Below are 17,445 nucleotides of genomic sequence, written 5' to 3'. Positions count from 1 at the left end.
GTTCACTTCACCAGAAGCCAGCCAGGGTGTAACTACGGCCCAGCACTGCATTTGAGAATAGCCCCCTATGGCTGCGCAGGCACACCAAGGAGTGAGTACGTGTGCCATGCATGTGAGTTTGATTAGTGGCACTGTTCTGTCGGGGTATACATAAGTGTGTGGTTTGCAAAACTAAGGAAAGGAGTAGTCCTCGTGATCTGAGAGCACCTCACCCCTGAGTGTAATGATACGGCATGAAAAGAGTGCTGCAGGTGAGGAGGCGCCGTTAGGACAGGGACTGTGACTTTGCCGGCTCACCGAGCAGAGCCATGCATGTCTTCGTGGTTCCATGATCTTGCTGCAAACACAGCACAGCTTCTGTTTGGACACGAGCAAGGAACGGCCGCAGCTCTGACCCTGCAAAGAAGGTTGCTGTGTAGGAGACACCTTGAGGTTGTTCACATGCTTAAAACATTTTATAGGACTTTTTGAACTGTACTAAAACTGCTGTCAACATCAGAGGTTAAATGTGCTGGGGGAAAAAAAGCCATGTTTTTCCGTGCTTTTTCAGTTGTGAATGCTGCCTTAAAGACTGTTGCACTCTGCTCATATGGCCAATAAGTAAATGTGTTCCCTTCAAAAAGAAATCCTTTGAAACTATTCAGACAACCCAGAGAGCTGCATAAAGCAGTGTGCGTGGCAGAAGTGGCTGTAAGGGATAAAACCCCATGAGTTTAACTCTGCCTGTTTGTATGTTTGTTTTCTTTTTTTCCTGGGTTTTAACCAAAAGTTTTCTTCTCACTATTTCAAAAAGTGTAATTTCTTCTTATGCTTCTGCTGTAGAGCTGATGAGGAAAGAGATGTTTCAGTGCCTACTGAAAGAGAAGTGGTGATTCCTGGAACCTTCTTCAGGTGGAGTTCAATCCATCAGGAGGGCTGAAAGCGTGACTCACTGCTTTGGGTCTGAATGAAGTTTATCAGCAAAGAGAGGCACCAGAGAAGGAGCTGGCACTGGGGCAGTAGCTTAGCACTGCAGTGCACCTCACGCACAGCTTCCTGATGAATGCGAGTGAAACCCCACAGAAGCTGGAGGCTAAGCAAGCATCCCCATCACCCATACTCTACTGTGCTTCTGCCACTGTTCTGCCTGGCCTAGTTTGGAACAGCCTGAGCAATAGGACTTCCCCAGAGAGGTTTCTGTAAGAGTAGCATCCGTTTGCTCAGAGTTAGAGCTGTGGCTAGGGCACAGTTCACGAAGCTGCTTGTGTGGTGGGAGCTTTTCGTCGTAAGAAAAGGAATCTTTTCCCACCTTTCTGCTTTGGGCTCTCACTGTAGCCTCCCAGCTGTGCGAGGCTCTGCTGCATCTGATGAGCATCTTTTGTATGAGGGGAAGAACTGGAGAATTAGTTCACTGTTACTGATGCTTCCTGTGGCCTGCCCTGCCAACAGAGGGATGACAAAACGAATCTCCTTCTGATGGCTTAGTTAACTTGTTTGAAAATCATTGAAGAGTTCTCTGCCTCCCTGCGTGCAAATTGACACAGAATGAGACACATTTCATGGTGGGACACTGCAGAACGGGCCGAGTTTCCAGGTCTGATTTGCTTTTGCTTCACTGAAGTTGAATTAAGGAAGTATTCTGGAATATATCAGAATGAAAGGCCCAAAGTAACTGAAGATTGCTCTTGTGTTCAGGGTGTAAAAGATGTTTTGAGATGGTTTTGTCCTTCAAACAACTTCAGAGAAGTTTCTGACCTGAATGGAATGATTTTGGTCATTCCACTCTCTGAATTCTGCAGTAACAGAACCTTAAACATAGAGAAATGTCAATAAAGCCAATGTAAAAGCAACCACAATGCGTGCTTCTACTTAAAGTTGCTTATTTTTAAACTCCTTGCTGCTTTATGGTCGCTTTCCAAAGTGGTGCACTACATAGGAGGTGTGTACATTTTGCTTTCAAATTGCCAGAGCCACTTGAACTGAATTAGCCTTATATTTTGCAAAGGGAAGGGAGGAGAGTAATTGACTGAGAGGGTCTGGAAGGACTGAATGTCATGTTCGTGAAACACAGCGGCACGACTAACATGCCTGGCAGACAGAAAAGGTGGGAATGGAAGGCTCATACATGACCTTGTGCAAGGGGGTAGGAGAGGCTGTGGGAAAGATTTTGTTATCTGTGTAGCTGGAGGAATTCGTCTCAGAGCTGCTGCAGAGCACATGATACCTGTAAGACAGACAGGTCTGACATTATGCTTTGTTTTACTACATAGATGCTCGTATATAATTTTACTACAATTAAACCCATAACTTCCAACCATTGTTTTCATTAGATGTTGTACTGAGGGACATGGTTTAGTGGAAAATATTGGTGATAGGTGAATGGTTGGACTGGATGATCTTATGGTCTTCTCCATCCTTAGTGATTCTATGATTCTATGCAGAGCAGTGGGGTCAGATTCTATTCCTTCTGAGTTAAATGGCTGTCTTCATCAGCAATGTCCGGCAGGTTTCTCCAGGCATGCAAAGGAAGGAAGACCTTTCTTCATTCTCAGAAGATCCATTAGAAAGAAATGTCATTATGAAGGTTCTTTTCTGGGGTCTCATCTGTGCCTCTGAGCAGGCAGGCTCCAGTTTTGCAGGAGAGCAGAGCTTTGTTTCCATTCTTAAGGTGGGAAATGGCTGTTGCGCTGTTGGCTGCTGCTTGGGGAAGGCTGCTGGACCAGACCACAGTGATGTCACAGCTCTTATGGCATGTGATGTTGTCTCATAGCCTGTACCCTCAGGCACCATACCACTGTAGATGGCCATTCATCCCTTCATCCTTCAGCTTTGTATCTCCGTGGAGACCTGAGAGCTGCAGTAGGTCTCGCACAGTGGCTGCAATGGAACTTTGCCAGTCTGGGCTGTCTGAAAACATGTTTAAAGCTTCTAAATGCCTTCCTCCCCCTCGCCCCCCTAAAATTAAATGTTTATTCCCTGAAGTCCCTTTTAGGTTTCATCTGACAAATCTCATTGTAATTCATTTGAGCGCTATTATGAGTATACTTTCCAAGGGAACAGAAAACAGATGTGATAAATGCCTGAACAAGAGATTTAACCTGGCATCTGTTGTTTTAAAGAAATGTTACAAAACAAAGGCGCGTAACCATGTTTTGTTGAGATTTAATTGGTGGACGATACACCTGATTTTCCATTGTATTCTTTTCAGGTCACAGTGAAAACATGTGGTGAAAATGTGCACTGAGGTAAACTCATATGGCCTGTCCACAGCGGTAACGACAAATCTGTGCTGTTTTTGCAACAGTCAGCATATCAGATAAAATTAATCCACTAGTCAGAATGGAAATTAGACTCTTTGTGCAAGGCAAGGAAATAAAGAGAATCAAATGTAGTAGGCAGCATTGCTCTAAGGGTCTGGAATCCCTCAAAGCTTGTGTGATGTACTTGTATGATACTTAACTGTAGAGCTAAGGGGCTAATTTGTATGTTTAGCATAATTATATGCTTAAGTGCTTTGCCAGATTCAGGAATAAATAAGTTGGGATTGTAACATAACTGCTAGATGAATACTTCTAAAGATGGAAGCTAATTCGTCCTCTCCTCTGGGGGAAAGGGAACCACGTGAGATTCATGTCATAGAGATTCTCTGCATTTCCTCTATCGGGATTTTTGGAAGTTGAATGATAAAATACTGGAATATTTATCTCTGCACTTGTTCTGCACGTGGCAGTGTGCAGGCAAATGGAACATGAACTGAGAAGTTCAGCATGTGGGTACCAAGAAAAGAAAATAGATTAGGTTATCTCTTATTTTAAAATAATGGTACCAGTTATTTGTACTAATTATTGCAAAATTGATACAGGGTTTTCATATCTGGGTTAGTAGGTAATTTTTCTAAACACCTAATTTCAGTTAAAAAAGAAAAAGAGCTTTGGAATGTGTGCAGATCTTCAGTCTTCTCTGCACTTGAATGCAAGAGACATTTCAAATTGAACGTTGATCACTAGCAACACAACTGAACATTCACATTCATCATGCTAACCCCCATTAGACCTCATCTGAGGATCAAGTCACAAGGTTGTGTGCTTTGTTCTGTCCTTCAGGTTTTTTGCATGCAAATGACACCGTTGGTTTGTTTAAATTCTCCCTATACATCTCAAGATGACAGTACACAATTTTTCTTTAGATTTGGAGCTCTTCTTCACTTTAACAAACATATAATCCTTCCCCATATTTGCTTGTTGATGCATTTTCATTACTTGGGGGTGGGGGGAGGGGGAGAGGAGGGGTGATGAGTACCAGCAAAATCAATGCTCCTCTTCATGAGAGCTGAGGCTGTTTTCTATATGGAACTGTCGTCACTGGGTGGATGCAAGGCGCCCACAGAGCACGGCTTGTCGAGTGCCAGGGCTCTGCTGCTTGTGTGCTTGTCACGGGTGGGCACGGGGGCAAACCATGCAGCTGCAGAGCTGGGGCTGCAAAGGCAGCCTTCCATCAACCACCCTGTCCAAGAGCTGAGGGAACGCCATGCTGCATCGCCTTCCTTGTGTAGGGGGAGGGTGGGGGGCACAGAGCGCAGCGCTGTGAACAGAAGGCTGGTGCACACTCTGATCTTTTGGCCAATTAAATAGATTGCAAGGCCCCTCGTTAACTTCTGTCCGTTTCCAAGCAGGCAGCCTGAGCAGAATAAGATTACTTTCTCATTTTACATAAGGCTTTCACATTCTATCCCCCCTACTAATTAACTGCATTAGAGGGTCTGGCTTCCTTGAGTTCCTCCTTTCTTGTCTGATACGCTTTGAATTAGATCTAACCATTATGAAACGTATCAGAAGAAAACCACTAATTTTTTTTTCTGCTTTCTACGTGTTGTGGGTATTTCTAGGTAACACACACTTCACAAACACAGCAAAAATACTTTTCTGCAGGTGAGTGCTTTATGTGCCATTAAAACCACTGTCCATCTGGCTTTAATTCATTGATATACGAGTTCTTATTTTAGATTTTCAGCAAGAGTAATTTATCTGCCAGTGGCCATGCGTTTTCCTGCTTTTTAAAATATTTTTTTGTTCTGGATCCAAAGAGTCGGTACTTATTCAAGAAGCAGTGCTATGAAAAACGTTAACGAGCTCATACCCAGTCTTACTGCCATGCAGTACCACTGTGTGTGTCTCAGTGTCTCTTGCTTTACTTCAGAGTGCATGAGGCAGAAGAAGAATCAGACTGAGTTAACTAAAGATTTACTGTAATCCAGAAAGGCAGTGAGAGCACAACAAGGAAGTGCTCTACAGTCAGAAATCCAGCAATGCAGCCTCTTGAGCCTCTGGTTAGTGATATCTGATGTATATCCAAGCCTACACTCAGGGCACAGTGAGCAGTTGCCAAGGGAAGGGCAACAAGACCAGTAGAGTGTTCAAGCCCTGAGACTAAGAATGGCTTTGATTAAATTCATGTCATTTTACAGGGGCTCTGATATCCTTATGTTTATTTTGCAGCTCTGTCTACAGCGTGAGGGAAAAGACATGGGAACACATTGCTGAGGAAAAAAAAAAAAGAAAAGAAAAGAAAGGAAACAAACAGAAAATTGAACTTGCCAGTATTACCAGGGAGAGTGGTGCCACTGCAAAGAAACGGATGTATTTCAGCTCGATGGGGACAATCGTGCAATCCTCTGGGCACGGTGGCTGAGCTGTAGGCAGCCTATCTGCTGCGTGGGACCAGATTCATTAGCTTCAGTAAGATTGCTTCACTGAGTAGGATGAGTAGGACCTGGCTTTTAGAAAACCACAGAGAGTATTATTGCAGGGTTCTCAGGTTTTTCTCCCTGTTTAAATTGGCTCAGCAGGCCTTACAACAATCCCTGTTGGTCTGAACAAAAAATGATTTGCAGTTTCCTAGAGGCTGACAACTGTTTCTCTTCTAATCCGATATTGCCCCAAAGGGAGGTTTGAGCTTCCTGTGGACCAGGCAGCAGTAATCCAGAGTTACTTACATGGAGCCAAATCCTGCTTGCCACCGTGTCTAGAAGATGGTGTAGTAGTTTGTTTTACATCTAAGTCCACAGTGGCTCTGGATGATATACAGAGTGTGGTAAGATTACATGGCAAAAATGGCTGTCCTTGATGATATTAGTGCTTGGGCATACTTTTGACAAAGACATACGGCTGTGATTTTCCTACCTTGAACTTGAAAGAGAAGTCAGGATTTAATTTTATGTCAGCACCCGGAGGCTCTTTATTTCTTGCCTTTGCTCTTTATTGCTCCCACACTGCAAAAACATACACCAAACTGAAGTCTCTAATAATACAGCCTATGGAAATCACAAATGCAAGGTCACACAGTGCTTGCTATTGGCCCCTGAAGTCCAACTTGGGCACTGCTATAAAAGCAGAGACTCTTCTGCCATACTCTTCTCTCTTCTTGTGCTGTTGGCCTGGGAACACAGAGCACTTAAAGAGACTATAGAACTTTCCTTCCACGTGCATGACAAATGGAAGAGTGTCTTCCAAAGGGACCACTGATCTTTACCTGAAGTCTGTAGAAGCTGTCAGTGATCAACATTTACAGGGAAACAGCTAGCAGTCGTGTGCCTGCTCCTGAAGGTTGATATGTAAGGGCTTTGTTGGATCAATGGCAGAATTAAATTGCAGGGTCAGTCTTGACTTCAATTTTTTCAGTAGATTTGGGTTTATGTGATGGGGGAAAGGAAAGCAGTCAGAAGGACTTTATCCCTTTCCTCTCCCTCTGAACTGGCTGGTGCTCCTGGGTCAGACGGTTAAAGCCCTGTGGATGCACACGAGCGCTGATGATGTATTGCACCAGCACTGTGTTCCCCACAGGTGTGGGTTGGATATTCACTCTTTAGTCTTTGGATGAACCTGTATGCTTCTGTGCTTCTCTTGCATGATACTGATGGTAAATCTCAAAATACGCTTTGGAGAGCCAACTGAGCATGCCCTGTTTTTGGGATTTTATCCTATTTCGTAGTGTTTGTACTGCGATGGATGAAATAAGCATTTGCTTTTCAGTTTGAGGTTGCTAATGGATTTCAAAGCTATTTGCTATTGTAATATTTTGCCTAATTGTTTTCTCTCTGTAACCGTATGCCTTCCCTTCTAGGATTTACTTGTACATTCCCATGTAGTTAGATTGATGCAGATCTCTGCACTTCCACAAAATGACTCTGTTCAATAGCAATTGGGGTTGCAGACAGAGAAGACAGAGGCTGCAAGAAGATGATTTTCATTTGCTACTTGAAATGTAATTTCTAACCTGCTTTTGGAAAAAAATGACACCCCGATCTCAGGAAGTGGGTGACATATCATGTTATGTGGTACTCATTTCGAAGCGCTGGGCAGCTGACTAATGAAGGTGACAAACAAGCTGCACACGAGCCAAATTTATGACTTTGCTTCACAAAAGCCTGTTTTTTTTTAATTTTAATTTTAATTTTTATTTTTTTGCTTGGAATAAATTTATAATCAACATGCTTTTTGGAGGACTTGGTATGGCATGTAGGAAGGTTCTTGTAGGTTCTGCACCACATCAGAGTGGTATGTAGGTTCTGTAAATATTGATTCTTTTCAAACAGGTTGACTTTAACTTGTTTTTAATTAGTAATGGCAGATGTTCAGATGGAAGCTGGAATCATTATTCTAATAATGTCCTATTAGCTTTTAAACTTTCCTCTTCGTGTAGATCTGTAATTAGAGTGCTCTGTCTGCTGTAGCCTACCACAAATCCTATCTGTAAGCCAATACGCCGGGATGCCAAAAAGCTGCAGGGATTGTAAATTGTGTCTTATGACTGTGTTTCGGGCAATTGCGCTCTGAGGACAAAGCAGAGCAACGCAGCAGAGCTGCAGAACAGCACCTACCTTCTCTGAGCCCATAGGAACAATACTGCATCCTGCAGTGATTTGGAGAGCTGCTCCAACAGCAAGGGCAGCCGGGAGAAGCGAAGGAGCAGTGACTGCAGCCATATCCCACCACCACAAACAGACCCAGATGCAGAGCAGCACTTGGTGCTGATGGTGGTGACCCAGAAGTGCAGTCCACACCCCATTCCCAGGGGAAGCAGGGAGCCAGGGCGGGTTTGGGATGGGGACAGTCTGGACAGGTGGGCAAGGAGAGCTCCTGGCCCTGTGGGAGGAGGCTGTTGTCCTCTGGGTTTGGCCAAGGATCCAGCAGCTCCCCTGCTTCACAGGGCCCAGCTGCATGGCTGGGGGACGTGCAGTGGTGTTCCCTCTGCTGGGAGCTTCTGGCTTTGTGTGCGTTTGGATGAAGCTTTACCCCTAAGCTGTTGTTTCACCTCCTCATTTGTGTTTGTGTCCCCGTCCCCAGTACCAGGCACTCACTTGGCATTTCCTTCAGGCAATTTTCTATCAGTGCAACTGCACAGAATCTCACCAAGCTGTTCAGCACCAGTCTGATGGAAACCAGCACTGAACCCTGGGTGAGATGTTCCTTCAGCACCAGCATGTAGAACTTGGCTGGTCTAGTCATTTTATCCCTGTAACTTGTCTCTTTCAAACAAGAAAGTAACCTGTTTCATTCAATGCCCTCTGGTGGCATATTCACTTTTCCTCATATTAATCCTTCTCACGTACAAACAATCATCCATTTCGTTTGTTGGTCCCAAAGGAGAAGTTAATGTCATTATTTGCACATGGCAAATGTGCAACGGAAAAACAGATGCGTAGACCTTATTAGCTGCCTGCAGTAACATCAGCAACACCCAGAGCTGTGATGGCCCCAGGGTCCCTCCCCACCTACCGTGAGAGATGCTCCTCCTTCTCTAAACACTCATCCCAGTTATGTTTCCTACTGGAATAGAAAATGCCAGTTATTACCATCAGATTGGAGGGCACTGCATCTGTACATTTGATGTTTCCCTCGGGAATAGTGTCATTAAACTCCTTCATTGTTGAGTCTTAATTGTGTACTCACACTGAAATAAAATGGCATTCTAAAAAGCACACTCCAACTTTCCAGCCTTCTGGAATCAAGCCTGGAATGGCATAAATCTGTCATGCTGTCCAGAAGAGACTTCTTTCTAGGCCAGCAGTTACTCAGACCTGATGGCTTACCTGCAAAGCTTTCCTTCCTTGCTATCTCCCTGTGCTGATGACCGTGTCTTTCTTTTCTCCTCTGAGGGCACGTGGCTTAGTTACTGGTTCCATTTAAAATGAATAAATAATTTGCTGGTATATCTATCAGACTCTTCTGGATCCCTCTGAAGCAGTCGCTCTGTGTTTGCATGACATGCCACCAGCCTCACCTGTTTCTCTGTCCTACAGCCTACACCTGACAGAGTCTGCCTGTACTGATTAGATGTCTGTACAAATGGACTTCACAGATGGTAAATTTTATACTGATGTGAGACAGGAATCCGCCTCCGGATCTGTCTTTGCATTACTTTTAGAGAACAAAAAGATACTTCTGAAAAGCAGAAGGTCGGTTTGTAGGGCTAGCCTGCATTGCCACACTGCTATGCCCAGTTTCATTCCTTTAAATTCATACCCCCTCTACATGTTGTGCAGTCTAACCTGAAGACTATGTAATCTCTTGCTTCTTTAGAGGAAAAGCTGCCAGGGATTTTTTTAATTACCATGTATTTCTCAGTGTTTGTTTAACTTCATTCTTTCATTCAGACTGTGCTTGTAGCATATCCAGCCTGATGTGACTAGGCTGTTGACTCACTTCTTTTATGGCTGCAATAAAACTGGATCTAATGACCAGTGTCTGGATTTCAACCACCAACATTATTTGCAAAATAATCCAGATTGTTCCTCCTCAAGGTTCTGTGTCCTGGTATAACGTTCATTTACTTTGAAATGCACAGCCCACTAGTAATCACAACTTTGTCTTCTTTTCTAGAGATTATGTGCCTGGCTTCAGCATTACCCCAAACCTTCCAGTTCAGAGGGTTTTAAACAGCATTCTTTTGGAATCTGTCCCTGCAACCATTAGCACTGGTAATTACACTTAAAGACTTAATGTCAACAATTAGCCTTGCAAAGGGCTCTAGGGATTTCATAACTTTAGGAATTAACATCTTGCCTGTATGTAGCCATCCCTATAGTGTAAGTCAGGGTGTTCCTCAGCCCCTGCTGTCATCCCTCCATGTCTGTGTCATACAGGGGTGAGGAAGGGCAAGCTTCTAGTTTTTGTTAGCAGGTTGACCCCAGCATGTTTTCCAGAAGGAAGGCTTTGGTGAGCATCTGCATGAGAATGTGGCTCTAGCAATTCTGCTCGTGTCTTTGCAGTGTAAAGAATGAGCTTCATGCACAGGAGCCTGGCCCATGAGAGCATGGTTCTCCCTAAATCCTTGGTAGTTTCCTTGACAGTGCCAAAATAGAGGGCTGTTAAAATTAATACAGGGCATAAATGGGAAGGAGAATCAGGGACCCAGAGTTGATTCCCTGGAGCCTCCACCATCTGCTGTACTCAGGAAAGCCTGTAGTAATTCCAGCCGGGCAGTCTCAGATCATAGTTTTTAGCCCTAAGACATCTGCAATTACAAGGCTTCCAAATTGCAATTGTATCACAATATCTGACGCTGAAGTCATTCAATTACATAAGATTCTCAGTTTCATTTAAAAGAAAAGGTAAATTAGCCTGCACAGATGAGCTGAACATCTAGGAGAAGCTCATGATCCAAGGGACCAAACAGTTCAACATTTATTGTTTAACATCTCATGATTAGAATCTATCAAACAATACAAGCAACCTCATAATGGGAAGTTGCTTTCAATGAGTACAAAGTTCTTTTATTTTAAAAAGGCCTGAAAGCAACAACTGAAGTTTCACCAGATGTGAAGCTCCCTGAATTCAGATGATATCGAACAATATTTGGGAGGGAAACTGAGGTCGTTTTCTTTGGAGAAGTTGTATTATTTTTCTCAAGCATCCTAGCTTTTGCTTTGACATGGCATTTGTATTCCAGAATTGAGCTGTTATTAAGCTAGTAAATTAAATGAAGAAGATAAATGAAGCAATAGGGGATGATTCAAAAAATTTGGAAGGTGAAAAAGTTTTGATTTTCAAATGATGCACCCACTGTATGCGCAGCTCTGAAGCTGGAGATCTGGGTGGCAAGCTCTTGGTCTGCTGGGTTTGAATGCTGCAGGTGAGGTTGCCTTCCCATTTATGCCCTGTATTACTTTTAACAGCCCTCTGAAGTAAGCCTGGGCCCTGGACATGCAGCACTGGCTTGTGCCGTTAGCACTAGCATGGAAAAACCTAGTTCTGCTCAAAGTCTGGCCTCCTCTAAGTAATGTTTTTTTAAAATACTGTGCACAGTTTCCTTTGCTTTAACTTTCTTATCTTGCCACAAGCTGAGTTCACCTAAACGTCTCACCTTTCCAGGTGTAGTCAATGGGGAATTAGATGCAAATTAAAACTTTGGTTCAAAAAGATCTGTGAGTTTCTACTGAAGCTCTCTGCCAAGCCCAGCAATGCCAGTGGGGATCTCAGCTCCTCTTGCTGCCTCTCTCTCTTCTCCTCAGGGCCTTCCCTTGCACTGTCACCCCCTGCAGACCCTGCCCAGGCCCCAGTGAGGGCTGGGGAAAGGTCAGCGCTGCAGAGCCCACTCTGCTCTGTGCAGCACAGCCAGCACTCCATGCCTGGTGGCCCAGAAGAGTTGATATCACTGCCCTGGTCACAGTCACTTGCTGAACAACGATGGAAGAGGCAATGGCTGTGGTATGAGCTGCATGTGTGAGAGCAGCCTTTCCTCTTTTTCTCACCCTGACTGCATGGAATGAAGGGTCTCCATGGGCAGGGATGGGCAACTTCCTTTTGTATAGCGCTGGGAACAAACTACAGACTTCAAGCCCCATGGGTGCACACTGTTCCTGTTAGCGCATGAGCAGGCACCTTGCCAGTGTCAGTACTGGTATCCACTGTTTTAACTGTTGTTGAAAGCATACAGGAAACATCTGACCTGAGAGAGTACTATATATATGCTGAACCTATTTCCAAAAGGATGCTTATCCTTCATCTGCATTATTTCACCTAAAGTTTAACCTCCCAGATTCATTAAAGGATAAAAATAGCAGAGAGGCAAACAGCCTTTTGACAGTTTGGGAGAGAAAGCAGCATCCCTCTTTCCTCTGACAAAAGCAAGCAATGGTCCTAAGGAGCCACGTGAGGACCCTCCCTGCTCACCTGGGCTGCCCTTTGGGTGCCACCAACCGAAGCCATCCTGCAGTGAGCATACCAAAGCTCAGGGCGGCTCAGTGGAAGTCAGCCCAAGGGGCTCTAACCATGTCTAACCATGGCACGGCTGCAGCTCACACGGGGTCCACAGTTCCTGCAAAACGACAGCTACCTTCCGTGGAGCTCGACGAGAAGTTGTTATGCTCGCTGCAAGAGAAGCACTGGCTTTTGCTAAGTGGTTGAGTGGTTTTAAACAATGAAAAATTAAAACAATCTTTCAATTAAATGAGAGCAGATGCCCTGAAGTGAACTGGTGTGGCTAACTTTATAGTTTTATTGATGATAGGGCTTGGAAGTATTTGATCATTCTTATTTCATGACTCTCTCTTGCTTAATATTATCCTTTTTTTTAATAGCTGAGGTGGTTTTAAAACCTGAGATAAATTTTTGTAGCAGCTATATGTTTTCCAAGAAAAAATATGCAGATCTCCATAACAGGTTGCTTAGAGGATACTTAGCCAGTGGGGTCTTACTTGGTGTTACTTAGAGAAAGGTTGTAAAAGATATTTAGGCGTTTACAGAGGAGACAGCTGGGATTTCAGGCTCAGATGTGCAGCAGCCCCCAGAATACGTGTTCCATACAGAGATGCAGCCCCCTGTTCTCCATGCCCCATTTGCAGGGACCAGCACAGAAATGTGGCAGCGGAACCGACACCATGATGTCAGAGAAAGGCTCCTTTTTAAATATAAGTGTTTTATTTATCAGTTCTTCTGCATGAGTTAACACCCAGACATGTTTTGAAGGTTGAGGACTCAGGGAGTGGCTGGTTCCTCCTACTGCCAACACAGGACGGCACCAAGGTGACGTTTCCTAACAGCAGTTTGTCTTGTCACTGGATCTGACCCCTTGCTTACCTCTCTGGTCCATAGTGTTGTTCTCAGTAGCATTTCATCCTCATTCCTGTATTTACTGTACTGTTTCCGCTTCATTTCTGAATAAACCAGGCAGTTGCTTTGCTCTTGTGAATGAAGAAGGCAGTGCAAGTACTGGAAAGCAGAAAGAGTGCAAATAATGACTTCCCTGGAAAGGTGAAGCATCGCTTACCTTATTACAATAAACTAATTAAAGCTGAGCTCAAATCTTATCCTTGGGGCTATGCATTGACACCTGGTGATAATATATCTAAGTACACATAAGTCAGTCGGAAATAAAAGTCTCTGTTTTTATTAATACAAAAGAATGAGCTTTATTCCTTCCGTTTGGGTTTCTAAGACTGGCTATTAACAACCCGGGGGGGAAACAGTGTTCAGATGCAGCTATCTGTCCTTCCACAGTAGCATGTGGCAGCGCGGTGGAGTCTGGAAGGAAATGTGCAGATCTCGACAATTCAGTTTCCTGGAGGCAAAGCCTCTGAAAGTACCACCCCTGTTAAAAGCCAGCGCAGGCTTTGGTTCTTGTTGGAGCTGCCTCACCCCAGAGTGCTCCACACTGCTTCCTTGAGTCGTACTGTCATTAAGGAGTTCCAATTCTCCTTCACCATGAGATGAGATAGTGACTGGAGAGGTTCTGATTAAGAACTGAAGAGATTACCCAGTCTCTTCTTTGGTCTTCTGCCTTCATTTCCTGAATCCAATATCACAGAGATGCTAAAGATGCTTCAGCAAGTTCCCTGCACATGATGCACCTCTCTCCTTGCTCATTGTGTTGCTCATTGTGTATATTTCTCTCTTGTCTCTTGATTTCTCTGGAATTGTATTTGGTGTTGAAGCAATCTCTAATTATCTGTACGTTCACATTGCTGCATTTGTGGCTTTGGATCCCAAAGGGATGCAGACGTTGCTTGTTATTTACCAGTAGCAAGCTAGAAATAACTCATCTGTCTGTGCAAGTGTAGGAAAATAGATGAATTGAAGAATGGCATTGAAGCCAGCCAGCAGGTTGCATTTCTGAGAACTGCACCCTAGCAGAAGGAGCAGCCTGAGAAGCTTCTACATGCCCAGAAATGTCATTTTAAAGGTACCGCTGATATCACTGGCTTCTTAGCCATGCCACCGCTTAGCAACTGCACATTAAAATGTCCCAAACCTGAGTGTTAAGTTGAAAGAGGAGAAATGGAGATGATAACTTCAAGGTAGAAGACATCAGTGCCTAAGGCATCACTTTGAACACTCCTTGAGAAGGATCATATGTGATGCCCCAGTCATCTAGGGCCAGATTGCCAACCCAGCAGCCATCTCTCACAGATAAACTGGATTCTTAACAGATGGCTGAGACAAAGCCAGGCCAAGTGCTGGGCCAATGCACAGTGGCTGTGGCACTGCTGTTGTCCCTGGTGCAGTATTAGCTATTGCTCTGAGAAGCTGCCTTAGCTGATGGCAGATGCTGACCAGATCCAATCCAAGCCAAGACAGGAGAAAATTAACCAAGGAAGGTGAAGAGCTGTAGAGTTCATGCAAAGGGCTGACTGCTGTTCAGGAGGGGCCCTCAGCCTGTGCTGCATGTGTGAGAGCCATGTCCTTACAGAGGAGCAGGGAATTCCTTGCTCTGTCTACCAGACTTATTCCAAGGGGTCCCTTCTGCATTGGTAACTCTTCAGATCCCATCTGTCCTAGCTCCCATAGTGGAATCATAGAAGAGATGAGGAATGTCATTCTAATTGGCTGTGTTGGGGAATTATTTGGAAACATTTCTTGATATAATTTGGGATCTGATCCTGCAAGGAAATGAAACACTACTCTAAGGCAAAATGAAAAAGTCAACATGAAATGTAGAGTCTGAAATTAAATATTCTCATTTGGTTTTGAACTTTTAAACTCTTAAGTCCTCTATGATCACCTAGTCCAGCTGTGGATCTATCACCACCATGTTCACTAAACCATAGAATCATAGAATATCCTGAGTTAGAAGGAACCCACAAGGCTCATCGAGTTTGACTCCTGGCCCCATACAGCACCACCCAATATTTATACCCTACATCTGAGAGCATACCATATTCCCAAGTGTCACATCTCCATGTTTCTTGAACAGTTCCAGGGATGGCCACTTCCTTGGGCATCCTGTTGGGTTCTTAGTTTTTTCCCTAGGCAGAGCTGGTTTGGGTTCATATTTCTGTGAATATCTTTGAGCATATTTTCATGGTATCCTCTGTGTTTTTCCTCTTTTTTTGGAATCACAGCTCTGATTCCTGTGTTCAGCAGAAGAGATTTTAAAGCATCTTTCAGTGAATGAGAAGCTATAAAAGTCTTCTTGTTGCCAATTCTTGGTTACTAAAAATGAATTCTCATGAGAAGTCATTCTCTTGGGTAAGTATATGGGAATTTTTCAGAAATCTGGATCAACAGAGTTTTCTTTAGTTCAGGACTGACCATACTGAATGGACCTGCGTGCATAAGGAAGCACAGCTGTTCTGAAAAAAATGTTATTTAACAATGAAAGATAGGTTCGTGTGGGAGAGAACACTGTGTGGTGAGAAGTTAGAGGACAACCTTAAGTCCCAAACCTTTCAACTCTGTGATGCATTGTACACAATTAACAGGAATGATGAAGCGACTGGAGGCAGAATCCTCCCAAGCAGAGTGTAAGGTGAAATGATCTCTGTGTACTTATTGAATCTAATAATTTACATCTCATTGAATCCAATCAAGTTAGCAGTTTATCACATTAAGATTGCATTAAGTTGTCTGTCTCCAGCATGGCTGTATTACTGCTGGAAAGGACCTTACAGCCCCAAGCATGGGGCTTTTCTTTTCCTCAGAAAAGGGTCTGACTTGTCTGGACAGCAAGAAAGAAACAGCCTTGCAGTGCCTGACACAGCTCCATGTCTTGTTGGGTTGCAATGGAAGCAAGATGTGGACCATCAGGCAGGGACAGCTCCATGTTGGGGTCCTGTTCACACTCAGGCACTGAACTGTCTCTAAATCAGCATGGTCGTTTCCATTTCCTGTCCTTAAAGCTGATAATTGGTCACGTCTCTGTACGTTTTTAGCAGAATATTTTGAAATTCCAAACCTTAAGCTGATCAGCTGTCATCAGAGAAAAATAAAATACAACAATAAAACCCAAAGCATCCACATTCCGAAGTGATGAAGAAGTGGCCTACTGCTCGCAGCAAGCTGCAGTGAGGGCAAGGAATGAGGTTAATCTGAGAAACTGAATTTGGAAAATGAAATATTTTGTGTAGTGCAGTTTCAGCATTCCAGATTGTACAAAAACACCAAGTATTTTTGTAACTAACTCTTGCTTATGAGGCAAAATCAAATTACTGTGCTTCTTCCTTCATCTGCAAGTACCCAGTCTGTAAAACATCAAGGGCTGGAGAGAAGGGTGCTGCAGGGATGGCTCGGCTGCTATAGAGATTTTTAGGGAGAGTTTTGTCCTGGCAGCCATTCATTGCTGCCCTCTGTCCTGTTTTACTTGGAGAGAAGTGAGCTGGAGGGAGATGCCTTCCTGCCCAGCTGAAACATTTCAACCAGAAGAGAGAAATAAAAAAGAGTGTAGTAAAAGAAAACTAGTTCCTGTCTGGAGTGTTTTAAACAGCTTGTGGGCCTTTGATCTAGGATTACTAGTATCCTGCAAATTGGTTGTCATTATTTAAACATCAGACAGGGAATGCTTGCCCTAGGCCCTGGGCCAAATAAATATGGTTTTGCTGGAAAATGATTTTGCAGTGTTAATGGGAACACGAGCTGAGGAGAGGGGAAGGCTCTCATCTCCCTGCCTGCATCTCGTTACGGCTCACCCCAGCACAATGGACTGGGAGTCATCAGGAAGGACAGCTCCATTTCTATCAGATGCTCAGTGCGGTTTTTCTTGGGCTTGCAGCAGCATCGGGTTTGTTTTGGACTAGGCTGAATAAAATAGGGTTCCACAGAGGCTGGGAGAAAAAGTACACATGTATTCCTCAATGATGATTTGGGAATTACTGGAAAGGCACTGAAATGTATACTGTATTTTCAGAAAGCAGTGTGGATTTTCAGTAATCTTCTGTTTCAGTGCTGGAACTGTTAAAAGTCAGTGGTGTTGTCTCTTCATGGTGACTATTCTCATGCTGCAGCAAGCCCCATGTCAGTAGCCATGCAGCCTGGTATATGCAGCACATTCTCTTGAGCTGCCTTGCAGATCCTGCAGCTCTTAAATTAGCTAGACCTTTTTTCTCAACTGTCATCTTATTTGTAATCACGTAATACTTTCAGTCCTTGCAAAGACCTTTCAAGTTTTCAGGAGAGCTCCTGCCTATTGCAATGGAGCCAGAGCCCTGCAGAACTGGGGCTGCAGGGACATGCACACAGCACAGCTTGGCTGCTG

Source organism: Gallus gallus, chromosome 14 (assembly GCF_016699485.2).
Source record: "Gallus gallus isolate bGalGal1 chromosome 14, bGalGal1.mat.broiler.GRCg7b, whole genome shotgun sequence".
Lineage (NCBI taxonomy): Eukaryota > Metazoa > Chordata > Aves > Galliformes > Phasianidae > Gallus > Gallus gallus.
This window is presented reverse-complemented; position numbering follows the sequence as displayed.